Raw genomic sequence first — 18,401 nt, 5'->3', positions numbered from 1 at the left:
TGTTTTTTTGGGAGCAGGGCTGTGCCCCAGAGCAGAGGTGGCACAGCCAGGGCAGGATGAGGCCCCAGCAGTGGTGCTGGAGCTGGTGGAGCAGCAGGGCTGAGCTCCCGGGGGGGTTCAGAAGTGTCCTGCCCAGGGTGGGGACTGGGGAGTGGTGTCCCCACAGCTGCCCCACACCTTGGAGCAGCTCAGCTCCAAGACCCAAACGTGTTTGAAACAGCCACTCTTTAATTTGTGCCTGGTTTTTATCCTCATCTGCTCCACGATGACAACTCTGCCAAACCCCTCTCCTGTAAGAAGCACCACCAAAGCTTTTGGCAGTGAGAGACACAGAATTAGGGAGGGGAGGAGGAATAAAGGGGCTGGTCCAGCCTCATGTGGAGGCAGAAATAAAACTACTCAGGGGGAGGCAGAGCCCAGCCTTACCCCAGCCCTGCCATCCAACCTCCGGGGGTGGAGCAGGAGCGCAGGAAAAGAGCCCTGGGACCGGGTCCCCATCCCTGGAGGTGTCTAAACGCCGAGGTGGCTTTTTGGGGACACGATTTCTTGGTGGGGGAATGGTCGAGCTCGGTGATCTTAGAGGGATTTTCCAGCCTGGGTGGTTCTCCGGAGCTCACGGCAGGAATGCGCAGCTCAGCTGCTCGGCCCCTCTCGCCACCAGAGAGCGATAAATGCCCATTTTTGCAGCTGCAGCGGCTCGCCTGCAAACCCCGAGCTGGGCTCTCCCTCCGAGCCGGAGCGCAGGGAAGGAGGAGAGGTTTTCCCAGCTGATCCCTTTGCTTTGACAACCAGCGGGCATCTGGGGCTTCACAGCCAGACCCTGCTCGCAGTTCCTCCGCCTCCCTGCCCGTGCTGCCCTGCCCGGGATGGTTAAACGCAGAATATTTTTATTTCCTCCCTGCTCGCCGCAAAACGCTCGAGTTCAGCTTCCTCTCGCAATCCCTTCGAGGCGTTTGTCACCGCGGCAATGATTATTTACTGCTTGTTTACCCAGCATTGCCGCCGTGCTGCCGGGCAGCCTCGGACCCCGGCCCAGGGGAGGGAAATCTTCATCCTGGCCGCAATCCAGCCAGCCCAGGGCTCCCCAAAACCTCATCTCAGTGCAGGTGGGTCGTGCTCACCACGCCAGACCAGGATATTTTCTGCAGTTTTTCAGTCAGTTCGCATTTTTCTTTTGGTCCAGATGGTCTTTAAGGACAAATCCATCCACTTAACATCGTCTGGATCTTTTCACACTTGGGGAAAAGCAGGGCCTCACATCTTTGTGCCTGGAGGAAGATGAACCATTGGAAATCAGGCTGTGGATGGAGCTGGGGTGGCTCTGGAAGCCCTGAGGGCTTTGTTTAAACACACGGGCTCAGTGTCTGAGCTGCCCTAACCCAGGAGTCCAACAGAGATGTTCTGATTTCCAGGGACTCTGGAGCTGCTTTGGAACCACGTGTGTCCTCCTGAAATCACAGCAAAACAAATTTGTGGTGCCTGCAAGGGGGAAAACAATTCTTCTTCCTTTGGGAGCATCCTATAAAATATCATTTCCCCTCTCCCTCCTCGGCCTGCCCTCTCCCACATGCTGTGGTGCAGTGGGGTGAGAGCTCAGGGTGGCCAGGGCTAATTAAAATTCCTGATACAGTGAAATTTAAAGCTGTTGTTCGTGTGTACCAAGTCCTGGGTCGGTGCCCAGGGAAGGATGAGGATGTTCCATCCCTCCAGCCACCAGCTTTGTGGGCAGAGAAATTCGGGGATTTTGTGGCACAGGAGGTCACCAGGTGGTGGCTCAGCTGCTGGAGCTCCTGTCATCCCTCACCCTGTCCAGGATGGGGGTGGTGTCCCTCACTCCTGGGGCATTTTCTGGGACAGCAGGAGGGTATGCAGGGCTGCAGAGCCCGGCCAGGGCTGTGCTGCTGCTCCAGGAGAAGCCTCCAGGAAGAGAAAGTGTCAGATTATCCCTTTTCTGACCCAGACATGGAGCAACTGAGAGGAGTTTTAAAACCTTTTATTCCATTTTCAGTCTCATGCGAAGGGGTGAGACAATACATACGACAGCCTTCTGTCAAGCTTTGAAAACTCTTAACAAATCCATTTCCCAGAGGAAGGAAGGTGGGAACACAGGGATGATCCTGCAGAAGGCATCGACCACCAGCCTCCTCCTTGTCCTCAGAGGCAGAAATAGGGGAAAGGGAAGGGCTGGATCAAATCTCCCCTGACACCAGGTGTGCCCTGGCTTGTGACTCCTTCCCCAGCCTCATGTGACCGTCTGCTCCATGCCCAGGGCAGGAGTTTTCCTTCCTGCCCGCAGCCAGACAGGCTGGAAATGGTCCTGGAGGGAGCCACGGGCAGCTGCTCAGAGCAGCACCTTTCTTCCCAGCGCTTCCAGAGGCTGCTGGGGCTGCAGGGACATCCCGTGTTGGGTTTTCGGGCATGAACGATTACAGCCAGGAGTTCCTCGAGCCTTTATTGCAGCATCAGTCTCACATTAACAGGGTTTTACACAATTACAGGATGGCAACAGTTCGCGTCTGCCAGCAGCAGCCAAAGATCTCTTTGTCCCAGAGCATTTTAAAAGTTTTCCAGCCAACAGCACATTGCTAAAGCTCACAGAAAATTGTTCTACCAATCACTGAGAGCACACACACACCTGCTTCAAACAATGCTTGCTTGGATGCCTTCTATTAACAATAAACAATATTCTATTATTAAACTTAAAACTTTCTACCATCTTGCTAAACATATTTCTCTGCAGCCATAAGATCTATCCCAGCCAAACCTAAGCCTCAGATTATTGGTTTACGTCCTTGCTTGCTGCACTATTGTAACTTCTATTTTCTCAGATTATTGGTTTACGTCCTTGCTTGCTGCACTATTGTAACTTCTATTTTCTCAGATTATTGGTTTACGTCCTTGCTTGCTGCACTATTGTAACTTCTACTTTCTCAGGTTATTTTTTCACTGCCTTGCTTGCTGTACTATTGTAACTTTTTCTACTTCCAAACTTTGCAGTTGCAGCTGATTCTAAATTCTTCTGCTCTTTCTGTTTCTGGTGCCTGCTTCCACAAATTTCTAAAAGCCTTCTAACCTTTAATACTTCCCACACGTCCCTGCTTTGGCTTTGGTGCTCCAATCCTTCCCCAGTCTGGCCTTGCAGGCAGCAGCACTGCCAGCTCTGGCCCCATGATCTGGTGTGTGTTTGATGCCTCGGGGGGGGTCATTGGAGGTCTGCAATGACCAGGGCCTGGATTTCTCTCACATATGTTCATTCTTGGACGGTGCAAATACCACGGCAGGAATAATCCTGGCATCACCTGAGCTGTGGCGTGAGCCCGCCGTGGGATGGGGAGAAAGGAAATGCTGATAAATGGAAACGCTGAGCTGGGTTTGTTTGGGTTTTCGTGGAAACGACTCTTTCCTGCAGAAATACAGCGCCCAACAATAACAGTGGCTATCAGCAGACTTTTTTTTCATCATTCCTTCGTGGCACAGTGGTGCAAACTGGGCTGGAGGAGAGACCTGACGTGGAGGAGGCTGAGGCAGAGATAAACCCCAGATAAAGCTCGGCTTATCTCAGAGGTGGCTGCTCCTCTCTGGGCAGCATCTCCTGGTGTTGCCTGGCTGGGTAATGAGGAGTTGGTAAACACCAGCTGTTCTGCTCAGCAGAGCTGGGGGGAGGGCCTGTGTAGACTGGGTAATTTAGATTAAAAATCATTTATTTGCACAGCAACCTGCTTGTTCAGTGATAATTGGGCTCATAAATATGTATGGCAGGAGGAGGAGCAGGGGCTGAGGCTGAGCTGGAGCCAGGAGTCACCAACTGCGGCTGCAGGGGATTAAATAAATTCTCCATCTCTGCACTGGGATAAAAACACCTGGAACTGGCCTGGAATTCCTGCAGTGCTGCTGAGAGCTCCCCTTGTCCCTGGGGGACGGGAGAAGAGGCAGAGGAGCAGCAGGGAAGTGACCCTGGATGGGGAATAGTGAGGCCAGATGTAAAAATGACTCCCAGCAGGGACTTGAAACTCCTTGTGCTGAGGTGGGGCACAGCCCTGGAGCTGTCACCTCTGCTGGCACTGCCCACAGTCACCTCAGTGTCTCTGAGGATCCCACCTGGGATGGGATTTCCAGGGAAAAAAAAACATCTCAGTGGGCACGGAGAGGGCAGGGAGAGCGGACTGGTAAAGATGGGGAAGAAAACACAACCCCTTTCCAAACATCCAGGGACACCTGGGAGGGCAGCTGGCTCTGCTGGCTGCCAGGGGTGGGTGACACTTCCCTGTCCCTGTCCTGTCCTGTCCTGTCCTGCCTTACAAGGTGCCAGGGTGAACTGGGGGTCCCAGTGAAGCTGCTCAGAGCTCCCCAGCTCCCCTGGGCTGTGCCCACAGCAAGAGCTCCTCCCAGAGGGAAACAGGCAGGAAAATGGGAGGAAAAGGTGGGAAAACTGGGAGGAAACTGACAGGAAAACTAGCAGGAAAACTGGCAGGAAAGAGGCAGAAAAGGGCAGGGAAACTGGCAGGAAAGAATCAGAAAAGTGGTTGGAAACAGGCAGGAAAACTGGCAGGAAAACTGGCATGAGAGAGGCAGGAAAACTGGGAGGAAACAGTCAGGGAACTGGCAGGAAAGAGGCAAGAAAAGTGGAAGGAAAACTGGCATAAAAGTCTCCTCTCTCCACAGCACTGGGGACAAGTGTGGGCAGCAGCACAAGTGGCAGCAATTCCTGTCACACTGCAGGAGAGGGGAGGGAAATGGAAAAGTCTCCACATTTGGCCGTTGGAGGCTCTTGGAATGCAGTCCAGGAATGAGAATGAATACACAGAAATGAGCTCCTGAGCAGCAGATGGGTCTTGAGGAAGGAAGAATAAATCCTTACGTAACCAAACTCCCTCTGTGCACTGTTTATGGGATGGTTGTTTTCTTTTTCGGTTGTTTTGTTTGGGTTTTTGGTTTTGTTTCTTTGTTTGTTTGTTTCCTTTCTTTTGCACCTGCTCTGGCTGTGGCACTGGGGCCACACAAGAGCATAAACACACATTGGTTATAAATATTGTATCTGCAGGATTTATGGGTTTTGTTCTGGGGTTTAATCCTCCCTGGGACACCCTCAGCTCCTTGCAGCTGATTGTTTAATGGCGGCACGATTTTTTCCTTACCCTTAAATCTGAGATTTAAGCCAGGCTTGATCCCAAAATATTCCTACAATATTAATCAGTTTTAAAAAACTCCTTTCTCCGGTGCTTTGGGAAGAATTTCATTAATTCCTGTACGACTTCAGAGCATCAGGAGTCTCTTCCAGATTTCCCTGCCCCACCAGCTGGGTTTTTTCTGATGATGTGGCAGGAGGATGAGCTGTGTGCTGTGGTCGTGGCTGGGATGCATCCAAGGAAAGCCAAACCTGGCACCTTCAGAGCCATCTCCGCCCTCTGTGCCTGTATTTTGGGAGTTATTCGGTGCCCCAGGGGATTGCAGGACCTGCTTTGTCCCTGTCCTGCCTTCCCTCAGTCCTGAACTCTTCCTTAAATATCCTTTGCTGGGCTTGAGAGATTTTCTTCTCAAATCTTCTTGCTGTTTTGATGAACTCCCAGGCTTGAGCTGCTCTGTGCTCAAATTCTTTCCAAACCTGCCCAAAAAACTGGCACAAACTACTCCTGACTCCTGCTCTCTCTCTGAATCCATCTCCAACTGGAAATCCCTTGATCTTGTTGTATTTCCACCTGGAAAGGTAAAATATCCTAAGGGACACTTAGGAAAGTCTCTGTTGGACACTGTAAATCCTGCTGGACCTCTGGTGATTTGATTTTTTTGGCAGGAAGGCTCTTGCCGGTGGAATTCAGCAGGTGATGCCACAGCAGCTAAAAATTCCACCAAATTTTGCCCTGCTCGCTGGTTTTGTTTTTTTTTTTTTATTTTTGGGTGGCCGGGCTGCTGCCAACAGCCCCTGGCCCCAAACCTGTGCAGAGTGCAGGGTGTGGGTGTGAGGGAAACTCGGGGCTAATTTACAGCTCGTTAATATTTCCCCGCTCTCGGGGATAAAGGTGCATTCACCTCACGCACGGGAGAATCAAGACTTAAAAATTAAATTAAACGGTCTGACCGAGGCAAAATTTAAAAAGGTTTGAAACAGATAAAAAATGAATCCGGGCCTGTGGTCCCTGGAGCAGCCTCAATGCCAAAAGCTCCGCTCCGAAGAGGCAATTCTGCATTCTTTGGAAGGATTTTTTGGGGAAGGCTGGGGCTGCACCCCACGGGCTGCTCCAGGGGAGGAATTTTGGAGGGACAGAGTCTCAAACTCAGAGCCTGCCAGAGAAAAAAACACAGCCAGGGCTGGCAGGTGGGAAGGGGTTACCATGGCAAGGAGCTGCTCCCAATCCCCGCATCTCTTCCCAGCCCGAGCTGGAGCCTGTAGAAATCACCCCCAGCAGCCAGAGCTGCTCCTCGTCCAGCCGCACCTCAGCTGAACCTGCTCGTGCAGCTTTAGTTAGGCAGTAATTACACGTTTATAAAAAATAATTCGATTTTTTTTTTAAATGATTGAGATATTCAGTGACTGCCCAGGAGACAGGGCTTGATTTCCTGCTCGCTAGACAATTATTATTACTATCATTATTATTATCATTATTAATATCATCATTATTGTCATTATTAATAATGTAGTTATTATTGTTACTATTATTAATATCGTTATTATTTATATTATCACTATATTATTATTGTTATTATTGTTATTGTTGTTATTATTATGCATCACTGGTATTATTGTTATTATTAATAATATCGTTATTATTGTAATAATAGTAATAATAATAATTGTTATTGTTGTTATTATTATGCATCACTGGATCGAGTTTCGCAAACAAAAAGCGATGAAACCCAAAGGGATGAACATGAGACACCTGTAACTCGATTTCCGTGGAAGAGCTTTATTAGCTCCGAGCCTGGAACATTCCAGGAACATCCTCCCCCCAAAAAAATGTGTTTTAAAAAAAGCCGTGTCTCACTGCCTTGAGGAGGGACACACTCCCAGAAATTCAGGATCTTCTCCCAGCCCTCCTGCCAGCAGTGGGAATGAGGGACAGTCCACAGGGTTAAAGAATTTTGGGGGTTTCTGGGCGATTCTCACTTTCTAAGCGCTCCCATCTCAGAGTTTGTCAGGGCACTCGGTGGCCCTGTCACTCCCTGTGCGTGTCACAGCCTCATCACGGCTCATTAGTTAATTAGAGGGCAGAGGAGCCCCACAGAAGGTGTGAGAATGCTCAGCCAGCAGCGCCAGAGCCACGCTTGGGCCACCTTGTCCCTGTCACTGGGGATGGGCAGGGACCAGAGGTGGCGGCTGGTGACATTCCAGGACAGCTCCAGTGGGAAAAGCCCCTTAGGAGAGCGGTGGGGAAGTGAGGCGGCATGAATGAAACTAAAATTAAAAATTTTAAATTAAAAAAATATTTTTTTTAATTTTTAAAAAATTAATTAAGAATTTTAAATGAAAATTTTATTTTTTTAAAAAAATTAATTTAAACATTTCAATAAAAATTTTAAAATTTTAAATTTCCCCTCAGTGCCATGGGAAAATGAGGTGGCATGAATTAAACTAAAATTAAAAATAATAATAAAAAAAAGAGAGTCTCTCTGGGGAAGGAGAGAAAAGAGAAAATTGACATTTTTGCCGCCAGATTTTGCTGTGAAATTCCCAGCCGTGCTCTGTCCTCTCCCGCAGACTCACCACGGGCAGCAAATAAAGGCAGGAGTGACTCCTCCATGGCAAAACACGCTCAGGGGCTTCGCAGAATTTGCTTTTCCATTTAAGAAAAAATGATTTCTTTTTTAAAAAACCCCTTCTGCTGGTTATTTACTGCTGAGCTCTACATTTTCGGGAGTATATTGCACCTGACTCATTTCATGGCCTTTTTATCTTGGCCTGCCGTTAATTTAACCCGGCAAATCCCCGTGTTTGTCAGCTCTGATTCCTGGGGTACCGCAGGACTTCGTCTGGAAATTGATTTGTGCTTCCCGATGCTTCGATGAAGCCATTTGGAATAAACACGGCTCTTCATTTTCCCCGGCAGTACGTGGGGAACAGGCAGGAGCTGAGCACAAAAATAGACATTTATTTCACAAGCGGAGCGAGGGGAGGGCAGCAGGGACGGGGCTGCCTCTAAATAAGGTGAAGATCGCAGGGCAAACGGACCTGGTTTTATCCTGGGTGCAATATTCTCTTTTTTTTTTTGGTGTTTTCTGTGCCCAGGGAAGGAGCTGTGGGCTTTGCTGAGCTCCCCCAGCCTGGCACTGCCTCGCTGGTGTTTCCCAGCCCTGGGTGTGCACTGGGGAGAGGGAGGGTTGATCAGGAATCCAGGGAAAACAAGGCCAAACTGGGAATGGGGTTGGTCCCTCACCTTTGGGGAGGTCACAGACTCCCTGCTGCCTCTCCCCACTGCGTGAACCCCAGTTTTCCATCCCCACTCTCTCCATTCCCTTCTCACACCTGATTTCTCACCAGCCAGGAGCCCTCAGTGTGGCAGGAGAGGACAGGAGGGGTTAATTTGAATTCCCCTTTCCCTTCCCTTCCCTTCCCTTCCCTTCCCTTCCCTTCCCTTCCCTTCCCTTCCCTTCCCTTCCCTTCCCTTCCCTTCCCTTCCCTTCCCTTCCCTTCCCTTCCCTTCCCTTCCCTTCCCTTCCCTTCCCTTCCCTTCCCTTCCCTTCCCTTCCGTTCCCTTCCCTTCCCTTCCCTTCCCTTCCCTTCCCTTCCCTTCCCTTCCCTTCCCCTGCCTTCTCCTCCGTGTTATCCTGCAGGATGCCAAGGCTGCAGCTTGCAGAGCTCCTCATTCCCACCCTGCCCACATTTTCCAGGGGGACGGGCAGCAGGCTGAGGTTTGGTCAGGTTGGAAGGGACCTGAACTTCCACCTCCCTTCGGACGAGACCGGGAAATCTCATCGTGAAGCCAAAGAGAAGCCCAGCAGAGAAAGGAGCTCAAGTGGCTGCTTCACCAAAACGCCCCATTTTTTTTTTTCTTCTCTGAAATTAATTAGCTGAACCCTGACAAAGCCCATTATTAAAAGAGCACCCTTGTCTTTTTAATCATCCGAGCTGTTTGTAAAGCGCTGCCAGAGGCTGGAAATCAAACCCTCTCCCCCGGCTCTTTTTGTTCGTCTCTATCTGGGGGAAATTCATTAAAAAAATCACTGGCACCCCTGAGGCAACGGCAACAGGCATCTCGAGAAGTCCCGTAATGAGCAGCCGCTGTCAAACGGCCAAACGAAAGGGAAAATAGGACAGCAAACAACAACTCGGGCAGTTGGCTGCCAAGCGGGGGCCGCAATTAGGAGCTGTGTGATTCACACCCCGGCACTCGCCCACCGCTGCTCTTTACAGGATGATTCAAGGATTGCATCACTCCAGCTCCCTGGGACTTTCCTTTTGGCGGTGGAGAAAAGAGGGAAAAAAAAAAAAAAAAGAAAAGAAAAAAAAAGGATGAAGGCAGTCGGGTTGCTCTAAACCTGCGAATGCGACTGAAAATGTGAAAGTGAAGTTGTGTCACAGGTCAGAGGCTGCCCGGAGCTCTCTCCCTGCCACTGTGGGGTGGGAATCGGGTCCAGGGGAGGGATCTGAGGGCCTGACCCTGGGAATGGAGGGTGCAGAGGGATGGGGAGAGCATCCCTTGGTCCTGGCTGAGGAGGACGAGCAGAGGATGGAGCAGCTCTGCCAGGAGAGCTGGGATTGTTCACCTGGACAGGAGAAGCTTTGGGGTGACACAACTGTAGCCTTGCAGGGCCTGAAGGAGCTTCAGGAAACCTGGAGAGAGAGATAATTTCCTAGGGCTGGAGGGACAGGACACAGGGAATGGCTCCCACTGCCACAGGGCAGGGCTGGATGGGATCTTGGGAAGAAATTCCTCTCTGGGAGGGTGAGGAGGGGCTGGGATGGAATTCCCAGAGAAGTTGTGGCTGCTCCATCCCTGTAAGTGTCCAAGGATGGGTTTGGAGCAGCCTGGGACAGTGGGAGGTGTCCCTGCCCGTGGCACTGGATGGGCTTTAAGGTCCCTCCCAGCCCATCCCACCCAGGGACCCTCCGGTGCTGTGGTTTCTGTCATCAGCAGCCCTGGAAAATGTGAGGGATGAGCTCTGTGCCACCACAGGACTCCACTCCTGCCCTGGAACACCCTCCTTCAGATTTCCAGGGCGTTTTTCCACAGCTGCCACGCTCTGGGGACCCTTCCCTGGTGGCCCATGTCCCGTGTCACCCTCCAGGTGGGGAGCAGGCAGGAGTGAGCCCTGCAGCTTCCTCCTGCACCGAGCTTCATCTCTGCAAGCACAGACTGCAGCTGGGAGTCACTCCGGATGATTCCCATTGATTCAGCGCCGTCAATGACTCAACCCAATGTTCCCCAAACCTGTGATTAACAGGAAAACTTGATTGGATTTGCTCTTGGAGGTCGGGTTGGTCCCAGTTAGGTTGCTGGAGATTTCCCCCCCCCCCCCCCCTTTTTCCCTGTGGAACACGGTGTCGTTTTACAAACGAGGAATTTCCCTGCGGCCTTTGACTGGAGCCCTGCAGCCCTGAGGGACTCGATCACACTGTCACCTCCGGGGGACCCACAGCCACCACGGGCAGAGCTGCTCCTGCGGCTCCTGCGGCTCCTTCAACTCCTGCAGCTCCTGCAGCTCCTGCAGCTCCTGCAGATCCTTCAGCTCCTTCAGATCTTGCAGATCCTGCAGCTCCTGCAGCTCCTGCTGCTCCCACAGCTCCTGCAACCTGAGCTGGCCCTGCCCAGCAGTCCCAGGCTGGAGGAGAGGGGACAGGACAGCCTCAGAGGAGGCAGAGGGTCACAAAATCCCTCTCTGCCTGTGCAGGGCATCCCTAGGGACAATAACAGCTGGATAGCCTGGTGCTTATCCTGGAGATAACCTCCTGCCTTTACAGAAAAGTTCAGGAGACAAAATGCAGGAGGTGATGGAGCTGATGTCTCAGATTTCCTCTTGGCAGCGCTGGGAAGAAATCCCAAAAAGCCCAGTGCAATCTCATTCCGTGGGCAGGGACACCTTTCACTGTCCCACGTTGTTCCAAGCCCCATCCAGCCTGGCCTCGGGCACTCAGGGATTCTCTGGCATGGGGGGAATGGCCACTTCCATTAATTTAGTTTATTTGTGGGAGGAAATAACTCCATCCAAAAAAAAAAGCAACAACTTGAGAGAGTTGTTATTCAGTCCTAAATGTAATAAATGATCTCCTTGCTTCTAAATCCTCTGCATCAGCAGAAGTATTTGATGTTGCTGAAGGCTGCATTAATCACTAAAAGACAGGAACACATCTCCCACCGGGATTTATCCCTGTGCCTGGGCAGGGAAGGCAGACACAACTCTGGAAGGAAACTTCCCGCTCAGAACTGCTGGTGATTGTCCATGTGTTTTTGGTCCCAAAGCACCGAGGATGGAGGGAAACGGGGGCAAACAGGGATCGCTGTGCAGGAGGGAGCAGGGGAAGGTCACGGGCCGGGTGTCAGGGACACTTCTGTCACCACAGAGACACCTGCCCAGGGCAGGACGGGGTCAGGGCACTGTCCTGGAGGGATTAATCCTGAAAAGCAGATGGAAAATCAGCCCTGCCATGAGTCTGGAGGGGATTGCAGCCACAGGTGCGGGGCACAGGGAGTCAGGCTCTTTTTTCTGCCCTCGAATAATCCCCTGAGAAGGAACCCTGGAAGCTGGGCCGTGTGAGGTCTTGGGAGAAGAAGTTTCCAGGAGAAAGCAGAGCTTTCCTTTTTTTTCTTGCAGGGGCTGGAGCAACGTGGGATTTACAACCCTTCAAATGAGAAGGGAGATCCAGTTTGGATTCATGAAACACCCCCCCCCCCCAAAAAAAAAAAAAAAACCAAACAAACCCAAACAAACAGGCAGAAGGGACAGAAATCCCCACCTCAGAGTCTTTCTGCTCCAGGAGGAAAACCAGGCAATAAACACAAGGAAAACCACGAAGGATAAATGGCTGCTGCAAAAAAGAAATCTCCCCTGCCTGGCAGGAGCTTTATTTATCTCCCAAAGCCTCCAGCCCCTCCCGGGGGAGCAGGACCAGAGCTCCCATGACAAACAAAGCCCAGGCCGAGAGGAAAGACAAGTCTGCAGCTCCCGGATCCCCCCGGGGACAGGAGGGGACACTCCATGCCGGGAGTGACACCCAGGGGACAGTGTGACAGTGGCCCCGGGAGCTCTGCCTGCAGCCTGGCAGTGAGGATGAGATTGTTATACATGCAGATTATATAGCTGGCTTTTCGCAAATATTAACATGAATGCCACATGCATAATTGTACGGTGTTATGTTTTATTAATAGAGTTTAGAAAGGTAATGAATGTGTATTTTTTGATTGTAGCAGAGAGTTAACAGTAATAGACTGCTGTGTTTTTTTTTTTTTTTTCTTTGTAAGATCTAAACTGACCAAGCCAGAAGGTTTAGGGGAAGAGTTGTCACCTTGTAACCCTGCATTAAGACTAACTTTCTGTTTTTTTTTTTTAATCAAAACGAAAACAACCAAAAAACCTCAAGAAAGAAAAAAATTATAAGACCCATGCCACCAGACAGAGTAAAGCCACCTACAAATGAATATATCAGGTAAGATAATTGGAGATACTTGAAACAGATAAAAACTCGAAAAGAATGCATTAATATCTATTGAATATGTAAACCAGTAATCCTTAAAACACAGTAATTGAAAGGGAAGTGCGTGCTCTCTGGAGAGGCACCCCAGCTGGAACTTTTGCCTTTCTGTCTCCTAATTGTCTATTTTTAATTTTTATTAAACTTACAAATTTTTCTAAGATTGTGGAACTTGTTTTTCACAAGATGCTGTGGGTTTGTCGCCCCTGGAGGGTCCCTGGAGCAGAGGCAGCGTGGAGCCCACTGGGGTTTCTCCTGCTCTGATCCCAGCATTAGCACCTGGGATGTGTCAGGGCTTGGGGTGGAGGTGGCAGAAGGGGAGAGCAAGGAGGGGTTCCCCCCCTTTCCCACCTGTCCTCATAAAATCCTGACAAACTCCTACAAAATCCTGATAAAATTCTGACAAAATCCTGAAAAATTCTGACAAAATCTTGACAAAATTCTACAAGATTCTGACAAAATCCTAACAAAATTCTGACAAAATCCTGACAAAATCTTGACCAAATTCTGACAAAATCCTGACTAAATCCTACAAAAACCTGACAAAATCCTACAAAATCTTCACAAAAATTTTACAAAATCCTGAGAAAATCCTGAGAAAATCCTACAAAATCCTGGCAAAATCCCGACAAAATCCTGACAAAATCTGCCCTGTTCCCAGCTTTCCATGAGGTGTGGGATGTCTGTGGCTGGAAGCCAGCTGGGATTCTCTCCCTGTTTACCAAAACCATCACAAGTTTGCACAAGGACCAGCAGGAAACATCCAACTGCAGCCACAGCATGGAGAGCTGCAAGTGCCCCTCCACCCTGCTTAGCCACAATTTGGGAGTTAAAGAGTCCGATTCCATCTAATCCATCTTTTTCCTCAAAAAAAAAAAAAAAAAAAAAAAAAAAAAAAAAAATCATTTCTGATTACCCTTTCTTGGGGGAGGCTCCTGAAAAACGGAGAATTTCATTTTGGAATTGACGCATTCGTTTCGCTTAGGTTTGGATGATAAAAGAAAAGTGGGAAATTTAATTTCCTCTTTTGTTTGCTCTGTCATGGAATGCACTTGTCGAGATGATGCCGAGGGTGTTCTCATTTCCCACTTCTCTTTTCTCCCCCACCCCCTTTTCCTTTGCTGTTTAAAACCCATCAAAATCACAAAACTCCTCCAGCTGGAGGAGGGTGGCAGGAAGAGGAACAAGCCCCGGGTCAGTGCACTCCCCTCGCCTCTGGAAAGGGGAACAAAGCGACCCTAGAGTTGTGACTTCTTTGTTTTCTAGAAAGAAACATCTGAAATCTGATTTTTCAGGGCTGACAAACAGAACACAGAACCTTCCCCCAAATCTGCTTGGTGTGGAATTCCTTTCTGGCTCTACAATTTTTATCCAATGTTTCTCCCAAGCCCCAATGTCCAACCTGGCCTCGGGCAGTTCCAGGGATCCAGGGGCAGCCACAGCTCCTCTGGGCACCCTGTGTCAGGGAAGAATTCCTGCCCAAAACCCAGCCTGAATTTCCCCTCTTTCTTTTCCTTGTCTGTCCCTGGTGAAGAATCGTCCTTTCTCATTTCCTGATGTTTCCCTGAGCTCTGCTGATCCCTTTGGGTGCTGTTGCTGCCTCTGGGATGTCCCCTCTGCCTGTCTTCATTCTCCTGCTTATCCCTTCTTGACCACTTAGATCCTGAGCTTCCAGGACCAGCCTCTTTCCCACGTGGATTCTGTGACACCTGGAGCCACCTGGGGCTGTCAGATTATCCCTTTTTTCTGACCCAGAGATGGAGCTCCTGAGAGGTGTTTTAAAAGATTTTACTCCATTTTCAGTCTCATGAGAAGGGTGGGATGGTGCAGATGTTACAATGCACGCCGCCACAATCAGCAGCCAAACTATTTCCTAATTACAATCCATTGTAAGAGTTTTTTGGCCTCTCAGCTTTGGCCACACAATGCTGCTGATGCCTTAAAGCCAATCATCTAAAATTCCCCCTCATGGATCCAATACAATGCATCTTTCACAGTTCTATTCCTCCAAAGTATCTGGTCTATTTGCAGGGTCATCGTCTGAAACTTGTTTCCAGTTCCATTTCTCTCTCAGCCATGTCTGTCCCATCCCGTGGCCTTTCCAAGTCAGCGTTTTTTATCTCACAGTTCGCACGCAGATGCACAAAACCCTGTGAGCTTTCAGTCAGGCTGTGAGAATCCTCCACAAATCCATTTCTCTCCAATCTCCATTTCCCACCTGGAGCTCCCTGCTGGGTTGCCTGGTTGCCATTGCAAACACAGCTCCGTGTCACCTTCATCCCTGGATGTCCCTCCAGCCTTTCCATTGGCTTGGGCAGCCTTGGCAGGAAGATTAACTCCTAAAAACACCAGCTCTCCTTGCAGGCTGCAGCCAGAACCTGCAGTAAGTAGTTAATGGTTAACAGCCCCAGATAATTCCCTGTTTTTCCAGCTTCCAGCCACAACCAGCTCTGGGTACAGCAGGGATGGACCAGGTTTAATCATATAATTATTTATAATGTTTATTATGTCCAGGTTTGTTTTGATAATTTTTTTTTTTTTGGTGCTTTGATGACAATAATTTCCCTTTTTGGAATGCTCCTTCTTCCTGTTTTCTGTTTCCTGCTGTCAGGTGACAGCCTGGGCTGGCCACACTCCCGTTTTCATGGGGAATTTCACTGACACAGAAAAGCAAAGCAGAGCAGCCCCCATCGTTCCCATTTTCACGAGGAATTTCACTGACACAGAAAAGCGAAGCAGAGCAGCCCCCATCACGTCCTCAGGATTGTGCAATCCCAAAGCTTCCTACCAATTTCCGTGGAGACCAATCCAGAGCATCTGGGAATTCAGCATTTCTCCTGCAGCCATCAAAATGATGGTAAATTCACCAGCTTGGAATGCTTTAATCCAGCATTTGCTGGGATTTGTGCCTTTTGAATCGAAACAAACGTGACTGTGAGACCCAGAATTCATTCCCGGGAAGGAAAAGCCTCAGGAATGATATTGGGGGTCAAGGCAGCAGGGAAAGGGACACAGCGCCCAGAAGGGAAATAAGGAAGGCAAGGAAAGGAAAACAACCTCCAGAAGGAAAATAAGGAAGGCAAGGGAAGTACCTGCTGCTTATTTAAAATCGGGATTTTAAAAGGATGCCGAGAGAGGAAGGATCATCCCAAAGGGACGTGGCTGTGCCTGGGGTGACCACGGCTCCTTGAGCCCCTCAATCCTCCTCCATCCTCCAGCAAAATCCATGCTGGATCCCACAGGAAGGGATCCCACAGGGATCGCCGGGGGCTGGACAAAACGACCTAAAAAAATTGCAGCAGTCACGAGAGATTCCCCCGACTTCTCTGCGGCCTCGCTCTTTGCCAGATGTGGGGGGTTTTTAGGAACCCGTTTACATCTGGAGGTGACCAGGCCGCCAGAGGTGACGGCGCCAGAGCCTCGGGGAGCAAACGGGGTGGAAAACAAGGAGCGAGGAGCGGATCTGCGGGTGGAAAAGGGGTCGTTGGATTCCTGGAAGGATTGAAGTGCCTCGTAAAGCGGCCTCATTGAGCCGGGGAGCGCTGACATCTCGGCTCAGCAATGCTCTTCACCCGGCGCTGGAGAAAGCGGCTCTCGGGAGGGTTTAAAGCTGCCATAATTCATGTTCGTGCCTCGGACCATGAAAGGATGAAGAAAAGGGTTTATTGCAGCGATGTGCCGCAGTCGACTCCTCACAGCCCTTCGCTCTGAGGCTTTAGGAACTTTAGGGAGATGTTTGGACAGTTCTGGGATGTCTGAGGCTGTGTGGGCTCTTGGAAGAAAGACAAGGCTCACATTTATCCAGTCCCAAAATTCAGGGCTGACCTCAGAGCTCTGTAAATCCAGACAGAAAGGTGGGGAGACGGAGAAAATCTATCCCGGGGGAAAATCCACTTTGCAGGAACACCTGTCCTGGGGGAAAAATTCATCCTCAGGAAAAATCCACCCTGGCGGAAAACTCATCCTGGGGGAAAATCCACCCTGGAGGAAAACCCATCCTAGAGGAAAACCCACCCTGGAGTCCTGCAGAGGCTGGGCAAAGCTCTGATGTGGGTGGGTGGCGCAGGAGGTGACTTTGGGAATGCCCACAGGCAGCAGGGATCAGCTTTGGGGGTTCCCAGTGGCCCTAAAAAGCAGGGGGTGACCCCACGGGGATCTGAGCGGTTTTTCAGGCTGTCCTGCGATAAAACCCCCAAATTCTCCTGGCAGTGCTGCCTGCAGCTCCTGCCAGAGCAGTGTGAGACCCCCAGGGAGCTGCTGCCCGCAGCATCTTTATGGATTAGGGCCCTCCAGGACCTCCACTGCTTTTAATTGGGATGATTAATTGTCTCGCCATTAATTCAGCTGGAAATGTGTTGTTTTGATTCTTTCCTTGCTGGGGGACCAATTTTCTCCCCTGCCAAAGGCTCTTGAGAAGCTGCAAGGCCGTCAGTGCCACCCTACCCTGGTTTACCCGGGAGAACCGCTGGGATCAGGAGGAGGAATTGAGGAGCTGAGCTGAGATTTGGGGTGAAGAACCAGCCCAGGGGACAGCCCAGGGCCACACAGGGGACCCCAAATTCCTCTGCTGTCAAACCCTTGGGATGCTCAGCACCTTCTTCATCCAGCCCTGCACTGCTGGAATTCTGGAGGCTGAAAATTAAAGATTATATAGGGCAAGATGGAGGATTTTAGGGCAGTGTCTGGGTCCTTCTTCTCCACCTTCTTCTTGGTTTTGGATTTTTTTTTTTAATTGGGTGAAAGGGTTTGCATTTCGGACCTTGGGTGGTCAATTACTGGGTCAAAAATATAAATAATAGAGGTGTCACCTCGTTATTGGGTGATTAGTGCTTAAATAACCTTGGACAGAGTTAGAAGCACTCCATTTTACCTCCAGTTTCCACCTTGCTACTCAGAGCTCATGACCTGTGAGGCTGTGCTGGAGATAAAAATTAATAAACACCGAGTCTGAACATGAAAACTTCGACTCCTGTGTATTAATCCCGGCTCTAACACGAAGAAAAGATAAGAAATCCTCACACCGCACCTTCTTTTTTCCTTCTCCTTGGTTTGTTTGATGCCTCCTCCTCCTCCTGCAGCCCCACTGTGCTGCTGCTGCTGCCCAGCTCCACTGCAGCTGCTCCCCCAGGGCTGCAGTGCACCCCAAGCCTCAACAGGTAAGTTTTTATATTAGGAAAGTGTTTGAGCTCCAGCCCCGAACTTTTAAGGAGAAAGAATCGGAAACTTTTATGCTTTTCTCACCATAAGTAGCCCAGAGCCAGGACAAAGGCACCTGTTGGATCCATGAGCTGTTCTGCAAGACCTGGAGCTGTTTTCTGTATTTTCCATTGGGCAAAAAAGCCAAAACCCCTCCCAAATTGCTGAATACTTAAGAGAGAGCACGGAGTCTCTCAAGGCATTTTTGGGGTGTCTTAGCAGGTGTGAGGAACCTCCCTGCACCTTGCACGGCTTTTACTCTTTTGTTCTGTATAGTTTGTTATTTTCTCTTTAATTAAAACCTTTTTGCTTTTCCAAACACCTCTGCTCAGCCGTCTCGGTAATTTTTATAATTAAGCCACTTCTGAGAGGCTGCTGGCAGTCCTCAGAGCGTGATGCACCTTTTGTGGGGCTGAAACCACTCTGGCCTCACGCAGAAACTCATCAGCCCAGCCCATTCCCAGGTGGAACTATTGCCCCCCATCACCAGCAGCACCAGGATCCCCTGGGGAGGCGGGTTTGGATCCCCCCGGTGATCCTGACTGCAGCCAACCCCTCCCTGTGGCAGCCACAGCCCTTCCCA

Source organism: Chamaea fasciata, unplaced genomic scaffold (assembly GCF_029207755.1).
Source record: "Chamaea fasciata isolate MVZ Bird 193981 ecotype frontalis unplaced genomic scaffold, bChaFas1.0.hap1 SCAF_15, whole genome shotgun sequence".
Taxonomy (NCBI): Eukaryota; Metazoa; Chordata; class Aves; order Passeriformes; family Sylviidae; genus Chamaea; species Chamaea fasciata.
Note: the sequence above shows the minus strand (reverse complement) of the source record.